The sequence below is a fragment of the Triticum dicoccoides genome, chromosome 1B, assembly GCF_002162155.2.
Source record: "Triticum dicoccoides isolate Atlit2015 ecotype Zavitan chromosome 1B, WEW_v2.0, whole genome shotgun sequence".
Taxonomy (NCBI): domain Eukaryota; kingdom Viridiplantae; phylum Streptophyta; class Magnoliopsida; order Poales; family Poaceae; genus Triticum; species Triticum dicoccoides.
In genome coordinates, this window is record NC_041381.1 from 39397941 (window position 1) to 39411942 (window position 14002).

At 52.8% G+C, this 14002-nt stretch overlaps 1 pseudogene; it reads left to right on the forward strand.

Moving 5' to 3' along the window:
• Window positions 1-5532: 5532 nt before the first annotated feature.
• On the forward strand, window positions 5533-5671 carry LOC119351595 (annotated as a pseudogene).
• Window positions 5672-14002: the final 8331 nt, after the last annotated feature.

The window sequence follows — 14002 nt, forward strand, 5'->3', positions numbered from 1 at the left end:
GGGTGGAGACTGTTAGTGTTGCTCTACACCTTGTATCTTTTCATAGTTTTTCGCTTTTATTTGCAAGCTGTCGGTGGTAATCTTCTTGCCGATAGATTGTTGTGTTAATTCAAAGTCGGGCTCCTTGAGCCTTCTCTCTAAAATAAAGTCTACACTTATTATTACTTGTTCATGATTCATCCATACATGTTACTTGCAAGATATTGATTAGCTCAAGCCTTCTACATTGGTCTAGTGGTCTGAGCTCGCGCGAAAAGGAGAGCCAGATAAGCCGACAGCCGACATGGTCATACAACTTGCCTTCTTGTCTAGCATTCTCTCATAAATGATCTGGAGGTGCAGCGGTGACATGATGGTGCCATGGCCATCATCGCCTATATCTGTGGCCATGCTTTTGGGCCTGTAGGCTAGTTGTAGCTTCGATGATGCTAATTGGTAGTGCTTACCCAATTTTGCTTGATATGCCTATGTTAGCAATAATGTATTGTATGATTATTCTTTGAGCAATTGATGTTGGTTCCGGATCCATGAGCGCGCGGTTGATCGCCACACAACATGCAATCGCCCCGGCACCCCGACCGACACCCGACGAGGGCCCGACTCCCGCCGGCTATATTTCCATATGTATGACCATGTTGCGGATCAATCTTTGGAAAACCCAGAAGCTAGTCCAGGTAACGAACGGAATGACGATGGGAGTCCAACACCCACTCCATATCTAACCCCTCCTCCAAGGGTTGGGGCCTTGTGGTCACAACCCATATTACCTGGGCTATGGTTCCTCGAGGATCAGACACCAAGCCACACATTCCACCTGATAAAAGAAAGCCACGGATCGGATCTTCAAGACAATGGTGAGATCGGCTAAGTCGATATAGGTGATCACGACGCGGATCGCATGAGAATTGCCCAAGGTGGACCTGCGAACTGGTGGGGCGATCAAGGGGCTTCCCATGCGGACGTTGCCTGCCCGAAGCCAACATAAAGGGAAACTTGTTGGGCTCTGTGGTGGCAGATCCAGATACATTGCTGATCAGGAAGAAGAGCTAGCAAAGGATGGGCCGATTGCGTATGGACCGGAGGGTTTTATGGAAAGGGAAGACTAGGAAGGGGATGAAGTATTGACCGAGGTTGACTTGGAGAAGGTGTAGGGGAATGTGCTATGCTAAAAAAAATACTCCCTGCATTTCTTTTTAGTTTGCATATAAGATTTTGTCAAAGTCAAACTTGATAAAATTTGACTAGCTTTGTAGGAAAAGATATCAACGTCCACACTATGAAATCAATAATATTAGATGCATGACTAAATCAATTTTCATAACATATAACTTTAGTATTGGAGTAATTAATATTTTTTCCCATAAAGTTAGTCAAACATTACAACGTTTGGCTTTGACCAAATCTTATATGCGGGCTAAAAAGAAACGGAGGGAGTAAATTATTCTACACGATCACACTGTCAGCAAAGATGGAACCCCTCGTCGACGGTGATCACCGGAGACACGCTTGGAAGGAGAGTGGATGAACACAGGAGATATGCCGGCGCACAAACACCTTCGCCGCAACTACGGCTCGCCTGTATTCCCGTCGAGCACGAACTCGAAAACACCACAGCGATACACAGGAGGGATCGGGGACTCTTATACACACGCACAGACATGCAGCAAACCCCCCCACGACCCCACGCGCCACGCTCCCAGCTCGTGCGCTCCGCGCGCACCCACGCGCTCGCGCGGCCGAGTCTCGCGCCCAGACGCGATCGCTCCTCCGCACCGATCGCTGCTTCTAACAGACACACGCACGCACGCACGCACGCACCCCCTACGACGCACACACACATGTCCTAGTCCGCTTTGCTGGGCTCGGTCACGCCTCCAGCGCGCGCACGCACGCGTGCCCTCGACGCGGCCGTCAGGTGCACGAACACCACGACCCAGCCCTGGCTTATTTTGCCCCAACAATCACCCCCTAAGCCATGGCTCAGAGGAGTGCCGGACCGTCGAGGTCGTCACCGGCGTGCGCCAGCAGTGTCTGCTCCGCCGCTGCTGCTTCCTTCTTCGGCCAGGTGCACTCGCGCTTGAAGTGCCCCCTCTGTCCGCACTTGTAGCAGCGTCCTCGGCGCCCTCTTCCGCTGCCCGATGCCTCGCTCCTCTGGTCGTCGTCGTCGTCCCGAGTGCCGCCTCGCCGGCGCTCCCGAGCGCGCCACTGCTCCATGGTGAGCATGAGCTGCTCCCCGGCACGCTCGCCGCCATCTTGTCCGCGACGTTGCACTCGCTCCTCGAACGCACGCAGCCGCCCGAGCGCCTCGTCGAACGCCATGGTCGCCGTGTCACAGAACTGTTCGATGCCGGCGACGACGGGGAACAAGCGATCCGGGACGGTGTCCAGAAGCTTCTTCACGAGCGCCTCATCGTCCAGCGTCTCCCCCAAGCTTGCGAACCGCGCCGCCATGCCCGCAAGCCGCCCGGCGTACGCGTCCAGGGTCTCGCCGTCCGCCATCTTCAGCCGATCAAGCTCGCCGCGCAGCGTCGCCCTCCTCGCCGCGCGCACCCGCTCGGCGCCGACGAAACGCACCTTCAGAGAGTCCCATACCTCTCTGGCGGTGGGCTTCGTCGCCACCGAGAGCAGCACGTCGTTCGACAGCCCCGACAGGAGGAGCGCCCGCGCCGTCTTGCACTTCTTGGCGTTCACCGCCACATCACCCGCCGGCGCCACCGCTTCCCACAGCGCGTGGGCATCAAGGATGGCCTGCACCTTGATCGCCCACACGGTGTAGCCCTCCGGCGAGAGCATCGGTATCCCCATGGACACCGACCCGCCCGTGCCGCCGCCGTGTGGAACCAGCGCCATTGCCGCCGGCGACCTCCCGAACCTGAAGCCCCGATACCAAATGTCAGCAAAGATGGAACCCCTCGTCGACGGTGATCACCGGAGACACGCTTGGAAGGAGAGTGGATGAAAACAGGAGATATGCCGGCGCACAAACACCTTCGCCGCAACTACGGCTCGCCTGTATTCCCGTCGAGCACGAACTCGAAAACACCACAGCGATACACAGGAGGGATCGGGGACTCTTATACACACGCACAGACATGCAGCAAGCCCCCCCACGACCCCACGCGCCCCGCTCCCAGCTCGTGCGCTCCGCGCGCACCCATTCGCTCGCGCGGCCGAGTCTCGCGCCCAGACGCGATCGCTCCTCCACACCGATCGCTGCTTCTAACAGACACACGCACGCACGCACGCACGCACCCCCTACGACGCACACACACACGTCCTAGTCCGCTTGGCTGGGCTCGGTCACGCCTCCAGCGCGCGCACGCACGCGTGCCCTCGACGCGGCCGTCAGGTGCACGAACACCACGACCCAGCCCTGGCTTATTTTGCCCCAACACACACCCAGGAACACTATGATGATGGCTGGAACAATAATCTCACCGACTAGTAGAGTGGTTGAAGCAGTGTAGTTTGTCGGTTAAGTGCGACGACTTCCATAGCTAGGTTACACCTCCTAGCCATGTGAATTTCTCCGAGAGGATCCGCCAATCAAGAGTCGAAGTAGACGACCTTTGACCTTTCCAAGGTATCCACACGTTCTGAAGTAGTAACCCGACAGCGCTCCGTCGTTGAAGAAGAGATCCAGAATTCTTACATAGAAAAGATTGCCATCTTTTGAAGGATCTGATATTGTCCACCTGTACAGATTTAATCATTCTAAAGTATTTTAAGTCCAATATGGAGATGGTCGTCAACCTCACATTTTTTATTTGTTTAGCTTATAGTAATAAAAATCCGAATAGATTTTTTTGTACCATATATATACCTATCGTTGTTCCTGATGAGATCACCACCGCCTTTTCAATATTTTGAAAGACTTCAATGTTTTAAGGATCTTCAATATTTACTTCCCAGAACACCCTTCGACGTCGGAATGGCTGATTTTCTTTGACTGAAGTGCAGCAAATACAGGGGAGGCTCGTCTCATGAAATTTTTGTTCTATTGACCATAGTTAAAGCAAGAAGGGAAGATCTAGTTGCAGGTGCAGACGACCTTGGCTGATGCCCTCCACAGTGAAGCAACACAATATTTTCGTTTTCCTCCACTATTTCACATGCTTTGAAGCTGGATAAAGAGATGGACAAATTAGTAATGCATATCCTACTCACTTAAGAAGGTATCCTAGGGCAGAGGTTATATATAGGACTCCCATACATCTCTTCTTCTGAAATCAAAGTCCACTACAGAATCATGTGATAGGTGTGAGCAAGCCACCTAGGAAACACTCATCACATCATTTGTACCACGTTAGTACACTACAGAATCATGCGACTGTTTGACTTGCATGTTTAGTTCTCGATCTCTTTCCTAGTAAGGAGTAGCTATGCACAGAGTGACTAGAAACATTGTGTTTTTGGTTGGAGGAGAGCGCTGCAAATGTTCATGAATACAACAGATTTGCAGGAACATCCACTGCATGAAATTGTCTTTCGAAGAATGGAAACTGCTGTGATGTCAGGCGATTGGCTAAGCAATAACCTTTAAACCAACAAATTTCGTTCTATGCTCTAGTTATACCACTGGCCGAGAGGCAGTTAGAGTACTGAGCACATGGACACCACTGAGGGAAAAAAAATTAAACAATTAAAGAGAGACACCAATGAAAATTTCAATCAGAGTATGAGAGGCAGAATAGGGTTTACTGAACACACATGCTTTTGTGTGTATAGCAGGGAATGCTTGCTAATTCTCACAGACAAACTTGATCCCTGTTAGACGATAGGCTTGAGTTGTAACGTGACAATGTCACGATTGTAATTGTGTGCGTGTGTGTTATCTTGTAAACCAAGGCAGGAGGTTAGAGGCGCGCCTAATCTCTTGTAGATATCCTGTATAGCTTGCATTAGGGGCCAAGCCCAAAACCACCTGCCGAATCATGTATCATGTTGATTATATAAGCAGGCATGCGTCCCTGCCAGGAGGCATACGCTTCACACCAAACCTCATAATCTTTCATGGTAATCAGAGCCTACCTCGGATTCATCCATGGCGAGCTCATCCGCAAATACGTTCCCCTCATCTCCCTTTGCACACATTGCCACAGAGAAACTATCGAGAGGGAACGAAGCTCTCTGGTGCGCCACCCTCCTCTCTGCCATCAGGGGGACGCAGATGGCGGGCTTCCTTGATCTGGAGCAGGAGGTGCCGCCCATGACGATCGAGGTCACTAGCAGCGATGGCAAGACTAAGTCGAAGGCCCCCAACCCTGAGTTCGGCACCTGGTACGCTCGTGATCAGCAGGTCTTCTCCTACCTGTTGACTAGGATACCACGTGAGATGGCCATCCAAGTGGCGACTTGCCACACCGCAGCCGAGCTGTGGAGCATCCTGCAAGGGATGCTAAACTCCCATACCCGAGTGCCGTCTGTCAATGTCAGGATCGAACTGGCGAATCTTCAGAAGGGCAACTCCACCATTACAGAGTACGTTGGTAAGATCAGAACTCTTTGTGATGAGTTCGTTGCCTCACGAAAAAGGTGGACGAAGAAGATGTGGTTTCACACATTCTCGTCGGGCTGGAGGAAGAGTTCGATCCCGTGGTATCTACCATGTGCTCACGGGTCGAACCTGTGACTATCCCGGAGCTGTACTCGCAGCTTCTGAGCTTCGAGACGCATATGAATCTTCGTGGGGGATCCTCCCAGTCCTCCCCAACGCTGCATCACGTGGGCGCTTCAACAACTCCAACAACAAGCAGAACGACAACGGTGGCGGCGGTGGTGACTGCGGTCGCGTGTTCAACAACAAACAAGGTGGCGGCGGTGGTGACCGCGACCTGAACTTCAACAACAAGCCCAACGGCAGTGGCGGCCGTGGCAACCCGGGAGGAAATGGCGGCGGCTTCAACAACAATTCCGCTGCCAAACCAATGTGCCAGGTCTATGGCAAAGTTGGCTACATGGCGTGGAAGTGCTAGAAGCGCTACGACTCCTCTTATCTGCAAGGGGAAGAGCGCTCGGCAAACATTGTTGCTCCTCAATATGGCATAGATACAAACTGGTATATGGACAGTGGTGCAACTGACCATATCATCGGTGACTTGGAGAAGCTCACAGTCCGGGAGAGGTACACCGGCAATGAACAAATTCACACCGCCAACGGATCAGGTACGACAATTAATCATATTGGTCATACAACTATCTATACCCCAAACTTGCTTCATCTAAATAATGTTCTTCACATTCCGGAGGCCACTAAAAGTTTGATCTCTGCAAGCAAACTTGCCTTTGATAATGACACTTTCGTTGAAATTCACCCTCTTTTTTTTCTTGTCAAGGATCTGGGAACAAAGAGGGTTCTACTTCGCGGTAGGGGTAGAAGAGGTCTCTATCCTCTCAAACACATCGGGGGAAACGTCACGAAGCATGTGCTAAGTGTCACCAAGCCATCTTCGGACTGGTGGCACCGACGTTTAGGTCACCCACCTTCCACTATTGTTAGGAAGATCATTAGTGAAAATAAACTCCCGTGTGTTAACAAAGGTTATAATAAACTTGTATGTGACGCATGCCAAAAGGGCAAAAGTCACCAGCTACCATATCCTCAATCTATGAGTGAATCAAAATTTCCTTTGGAACGTATCTTTTCTGATGCATGGGGTCCTGTCGTTGAAACCGTAGGTAGAAAGAAATACTATGTGAGTTTTATAGATGATTTCAGTAAATTCACATGGATCTACCTTATCAAACATAAGTCTGAAGTTTTCCAAAATTTTCATGACTTCCAAAATCTTGTTGAAAGACAATTTGATCGAAAAATCCTAGCTCTCCAAAAAGATTGGGGAGGGCAGTACAAAAAGTTGAATTCCTTTTTCACCAAAATAGGAATTTCTCACCATGTTTCGTGTTCCCATGCTCATCAGCAAAACGGGTCAGTTGAACGTAAACACCGTCACATTGTTGAAGTCGGTCTATCCTTGCTTGCTCAAGCCTCCATGCCTTTAAAATTTTGGGATGAGGCCTTCATTGATGCTACCTATTTAATTAATAGGATGCCAAGCAAAGCCATAAACTTTGAGACTCCCCTCACTCGGTTATTTGGCAACACACCAAATTATTCTTCTCTGCGCATATTTGGTTGTGCATGTTTGGCCGAATCTAAGGCCCTACAACACACATAAACTCCAATTTAGATCCAAACAGTGTGCCTTCCTAGGATACGGTAATATCCACAAGGGGTATAAGTGCCTAGATATATCTACCGAAAGAGTTTATATTTCCAGAGATGTGGTGTTTGATGAGAACATCTTTCCCTTTTCCACCTTGCATCCTAATGCAGGTGCATGGCTGAGAGCCGAAGTCCTTTTGTTACCACCGGAACGTTTGAATCCTAATGATCAGAGGGATGATAGTGTTGATCATATGATTAATGGTGCTACTAATCCGAGTCCTGATGCTGCAGGAAACAGTGAAAAAACGGTGGCAGAAAATGGCAATTTGCAACATGATTTTATGCAGCACATCAGTCCAAATCCGACTAGTGCATAACACGAGGATGATCCTGCTGCGGATGCCGATCTTGAGAGATCTAGCGGCGCAGGATCCTGCGCGCCTGCGGCGGCAGGCGCTGATTTGCTGCCTCCCTCGACTGGCGAGTCTGCCGCTGGCGCCTCCGCGCATTACACGTGTCCTAGTGGGACCGGTGCGGGCGTGTCGCGTAGCCCTACCGCCTCCCCGTGCAATGATGACTCTGGCGGCCGGGTCTACGGGCGTGTGTCGCCTGTACGCGAATCCGCCCTGCCGCCTGTGCGGACGCGCGATCCCTCGCTCGACCGCACCGCAGCCGAGGCGGATCAGTCCATCTTGTCGCCTGTGCGGGCCCTTCACACCAAAACCTCATACTCTTTCAATCCCTCCTTCCGAAATTAGTTGACGCTCAACCGAATGTATCGTCTTCCTCCACCTACATTTATTATAACCCGGTCAAACGAGTGTTGCTTTCTTGTAAGTCTTCACGATAATTGATGGTTCAGTTCAATCCAGATTAAAGGTAAGATGTTTGGCACTAGCTTCGCGCGTTTGATGATATACGTAGTAGTATTTCTTGAAGTCTTAGCCAATGGTTGAACACCACTGGCCGAAGGGGGCGAGTGGTGTGACAAGGATACAGTACAGTGAAGCACCTCTTTTCACGGCCAGAAAACAGAGTGGGGGTGAAAAGCAGAGTGGGAGCCAATGGATGGATGAACAAGACAAGATGAGACACGCAGCCATGCCTTTTTGGTCTGCGTCCTGAGATGAGTCATGCATGAATGTCAAAGTGCATCCTAAATGGTTTGTTCAACACATGTCCCATGAGTGCAATGCTCTTGATTTGCATGTTATCTTAGTTGCTAGTACAAAAGAAACACTAGGTATTTGCATGACGCAAGAAGTGCTCGCTGAATGGCCAACTCAGCACATGTCTCATGATTGCAAAGAGCTTAATTTGCATGTTGTGTTGGTAGCCACAATAGAATCACTCGAAAACGCAAGGAATCCTTCCTAAATGGCTTGCTCAACACATGTCGCATGCTCCCATTCGTTTATCATGAAAAGAGCTAACAAAGACGAGATGTATATAGAAGTCCCTTATATATATGCAACCCTGCCTTGGGAAGTGAAAGTGACTGGGATATGAATATAAAATGTGTTTATCCAGCTTCCGCTTATCTAAAATATTGGAGGAAAACTAAAGGTTTGTGGTGGCATTTTATTTAGTTTATACCTATGCTGATTTGTGAACTTCAAACCAGAGTGTGGTTGACACCTCTTGCGTTGGAACTAACCACGATAGAGTAGTCCTATTCGTGTCAGACTAGGAGCAGTCACCGATTAGGATTTGATGTTAGCTAGGTTAACTGATATAAATACCTATGTATCATGTGTGCTTTGTAACCAGATCAATACAAAGATATTCAACAGGTGTGACAGGCACATGTTGCTATCAACTCGCCGTGTCTTTGTGTAGGTTGAACTATGAGTAATGGTCGTGACTGACCCAGGAGTGCTTGGGACTAAAGAGTGGGCAGCTAGCAGAGGAAGTTTTAGGAGCTAACTACACATATAGTGCAGTATGTGCTCAGTGTTGAGTATGTTTTTTTTTTTGAATAGTTTGGATTGCTTACCACATGTGTATATTGACTAGGCCCACCTCTCTAGTTTGTTGTATAGATTGAGGTAGAGGCCCCACCTTGTATTTATATATACCGTGCACATTGCATCAAATCAATCTATCGTGCAATCATAACTCTCTACATGGTATCAGTTTTTAGGTTTTAATCCTCGCTTCCGCCGCCGCCGCCGCCCATCTCTCGCTGCTTCGAGTGCACGCCCGTCTCGCCAAGCCTGCTCCCGCACGCCGTGCCAACCTCCTGCACGCCGCGTACCCCGCTCGCTAGCTGCCCACGCCACGACAAGGCTGGCGCTTGGACGTCCCGTGCGCGAGCTAGCTTAGCTTGCCCAGTACCTGATTGGCTGCTTCGATCTGCTCGCCAATTGCCTGTTTCGTCCAGCAGCAGTTGCCGCGATCAAGCGCCGTCGTCCTCGTCCGACTCATCTGTTGCAGCCGTCCGCGTAATCCGCACCGTCCCGTTCCCGTCATGTCATCTGTGACCTCCTCTGTGTCCACCAACTCCAACCCGTTCGCCGACGCCAACCCTCCCGACGTCAACGACATTCGCAAGCTCAACATCTTTGAGCGGGTGCCGGTTCGTCTCTTCCAGGCGGACTCCTTCTACCACTCGTGGAAGACATATTTCTCCCTCGTGTTTCAGGAGTATCATCTCATGGACCACGTGAACGGCACCGTCGACTGAAGCCTCGTTCCTGAGTTTCATGACTGGTCCACCATCGACATCACGATCATCCGCTGGTTTTTCCTCACCATCACGCCCGACCTCTTCCAGACGGTCGTGACGGACGGTGATGATGCCTGCGCCGTGTGGACCAAGCTGAACGGGCTCTTCACCGACAACAAGCTCCAGCGTCGCGTTTTTCTGCAGCAAGAGTTCTTTGGGTGTCATCAGGACAACACCTCCATCGACGACTATTGTCGCCGCCTTAAGACTCTCGCTGAGGAGCTTCGCGATATCGGCGCCAAGGTTGATGATGACCTCCTCCTCAGCACGCTCACCGCCGGGCTCAACGAGGATTTCGGCAACGCCGCGGGGAACCTCAGCCTCATCCCCAACCCGTCCTTCGTCAAGTTCGTTGCGTACCTCCGCTTTGAGGAGCGGCGGATGAAGCAGGTGAAGACGCGCGCCATCCACACCGCCCTCGCCGCCGGCACCACCCGCGGCGGGCCTCCGGTGCCTCCCGCTACCCCGGCACCCCAGCAGCGTCATCAGGCGCCTTTCCCGGCGCCCCCGCAGCCGGGGCTCCTACCACTGCCGTCCGGCCCGCCCGCGCTCCCCGCTCCTCCCGCTGAAAAGCGTCGCGGGGGCCGGCGTGGTGGTCGCCGCGGCGGTCAGCAGCAGCAGTTTCAGGCGCCGCCGCAGCTCCAGGTGCCGCCCCCATGGGCCTTCGACTACAACCCCTGGACCGGTGTCGTCCATGCGTACACCATGCCGGTTCCACGTGCTACTGCAACGACGCTTCCCGTGCCGCGCCCACCGGCCCACCAGGCATACTACACGGCTCCGCAGCCGTACGGAGGATACCCGCCGCCGCAGATGAGCGGTGCCTACGGTCTCCCTGCGGCCCCGCCGCCGAACTCGCCGGCCCTGCCGCCGGCACCTTGGGATCCGGCGCTCCTCGCCGCGCTGCACGCTGCGCCTACGCCGAACAACTACACTGGAGGCGGTGATTGGTACATGGACACCGGGGCTACGGCTCACATGTTTGCTCATCCTGGTAATCTTGCCTCCTTCACTCCTGTCACCACCGACCGCCGCATCATTGTCGGTGACGGTTCCACACTACCTATCACACAGGTCGGGCACACTTATTTTCCTTCTACTTCTATGCCTATTACTTTGTCTAACATACTTGTGTCACCTCATCTTATTAAGAATCTTGTTTCCGTTCGTTGTTTAACTCGTGAAAATCCTGTTACTGTTGAATTTGACGAGCTTGGTTTTTGTGTCAAGGACGCTCGAACCAGGATGGTACTTCATCGATGTGACAGCCTCGACGAGCTCTATCCGGTGCATCCGTCGTTCACCTCCACCACCGCACCGGTTGCTCTCTCCGCCTGCGTCGATCTCTGGCATGCTCGTTTTGGTCATCCCAACCCCGTCACACTTTGTCATATTCTTAGGAGTTTCAGTTTCAGTCGTAATAAGATAGAGGATCACACCTGTCATGCCTATCGTGTCGGCAAACATGTTCGCCTTCCGTTTAATAACTCCACCACCATAGCTTCTTTTCCTTTTCAGTTGATTCATAGCGATGTGTGGACCTCTCCGGTTCCTAGTATTTCGGGCTATTTATATTATCTGGTTATTCTTGATGATTATTCTCACTACGTGTGGACGTTTCCTTTACGAGAATGTCGGATGCACTCTCCACTTTGTCGGCTTTTTACTCCTATGTCAGCATGCAGTTTGGGTGTCCCATCCTTGCTCTTCTGACTGACAATGGAAAAGAGTTCGATAATCTTGCTTTCCGCACCTTTCTGTCGCACCACGGCACAATTTTTCGTCTCACATGTCCGTATACTTCCCAGCAGAACGGTCGAGCCGAACGCGTCCTTCGCACTATGAACGACTGCGTTCGGACGCTCCTGTTCCACGCTAATATGCCGCCTCGTTTCTGGCCGGATGCACTAGCTACTGCTTCACTTCTCCTTAACCTTCAACCTTGCCGCCCACGGTGGAACTATGCACCTCACCATCTTCTCTTCGGTACGCCCCCATCTTATGATGACTTGCGTATTTTCGGGTGCCTTTGCTATCCTAGCACTGCACACTCCGCTCCTCACAAACTCGCACCTCATTCTGTCGCTTGCATCTTCATTGGCTACCCTTCCAACTCCAAGGGATATCGGTGCTACGATCCCGTCTCCCAACGTGTGTTCACTTCCCGACACGTTTACTTTGATGAGCATGTGTTTCCGTTTCAGAAGGTACCCCGGCTGTTCCTCCCGCCACCAGTGACGCGGGCTCCTCGACGCCACTGCCAGGGCGCTCGCGCGCCTCTCTTGGCCCGCCCCTGGCTTTGAGGCGCGCCCACCGCATGCGGCGCCTCCTACAGCCATGGCACTGGCCCCCGCGTCCCACCCGGCCCATGCGGCCCCCGCGGCGCCCGCGGCCCCCTCGGCGCCCCCGGCTTCCTCGGCGCCCCCGGCCTCCTCGGCGCCCCCGACCCCCGCGCCTCCGGCACCTGTGGCCGGTCCGGTCACCCGCGCCCGTACGGGCATTTTTCGCCCGAGCTCGCGCTACGCCGCTGATGACTACGTCCATGCGGCGTCCACCTCTGAGCCGTCGCCATTGCCATCCTCCGTCCGAGCTGCTCTTCGTGACCCGCTCTATATGGCTGCGATGCAAGAGGAGTTTGACGCCCTGTTGAGCAATCGGACGTGGCAGCTTGTTCCCCGTCCCCGGCATGCCAACGTGATTACGGGAAGTGGGTCTTCAAACACAAGCTCCGTACTGATGGTACTCTTGATCACTATAAAGCGCGCTGGGTCGTTCGGGGCTTCAGACAGCGTGCTGGCATCGACTTCACCGACACCTTCGCTCCGGTCGTCAAGCCCGGCACGATTCGCACGGTTCTTCACCTTGCGGTCTCCCGTGCTTGGCCGGTGCACCAGATGGATGTCTCCAACGCCTTCCTCCATGGTCACCTCGAGGAGCAGGTTTTTTGCCAGCAGCCCACCGGGTTTGTTGACCCGACGCTTCCCGATCAAGTGTGCCTGCTCTCGCGGTCCTTGTATGGACTCAAGCAGGCTCTGTGCGCTTGGTACCAGCGCATCGCGGCGTTTCTCCACCAGCTTGGGTTTCGCTCTACCCGCTCGGATGCCCTCGCTCTTCGTCTATCATCAGGGCTCCGCCACGGCCTGCTTGCTTCTCTATGTCGACGACATCATCCTCACGGCATGTACGGCTGGTCTCCTCAGTCAGCTCACGGCTCCTCTTCACGCTGAGTTCGCCATCAAGGACTTGGGTCCTTTGCACTACTTCCTCGGTGTCGAGGTGGTGCGCCGTCCGGATGGCTTCTTCCTTCATCCGCAGAAGTACGCTCACGAGCTCCTGGAGCGCGCCGGCATGCTTAACTGCAAGCCCGCTGCTACGCCTGTTGATACGAAGGCCAAGCTTTCTGCCACAGATGGTTCTCCTGCTTCAGATGCTGCTTTCTATCGGTCTATCGTTGGTGCTCTTCAGTACCTCACCCTGAATCGACCGGAGATCCAGTATGCCGTGCAGCAGGTATGTCTTCATATGCATGCTCCTCGAGACGTCCATTGGGCTGCCGTTAAGCGGATTCTCCGCTATGTCTGTGGCACTATGGATCTTGGCGTCACGCTTCACACCTCCGCCGACAACGCCCTCACCGCCTACTCCGATGCCGACTGGGCGGGCTGTCCTGACACTCGTCGTTCCACTTCGACTATTGTGTCTACCTTGGACCCTCACTTATCTCGTGGTCGTCCAAGCGGCAACCTACGGTCTCTCGTTCCAGTGCTGAGGCTGAGTATCGTGCAGTGGCCAACGCCGTCGCCGAGTGTTCGTGGCTTCGCCAGCTGCTTCAGGAGCTTTCCTGCCTTGTTGACCGTGCCACGGTGGTCTACTGCGACAACGTCTCGGCGGTCTACCTCTCTGCAAACCCGATACATCATCGCCGGACCAAGCATATTGAGTTGGATATTCACTTTGTTCGGGAACAGGTGGCTCTTGGCCATATTCGTATTTTACACGTTCCTACTTCCCAACAATTTGCAGATATCATGACCAAGGGCTTGCCTACGGCGTCTTTTGAGGAGTTCCGGTCCAATTTTTGCGTCAGTCGCACTGCCGCTTCGACT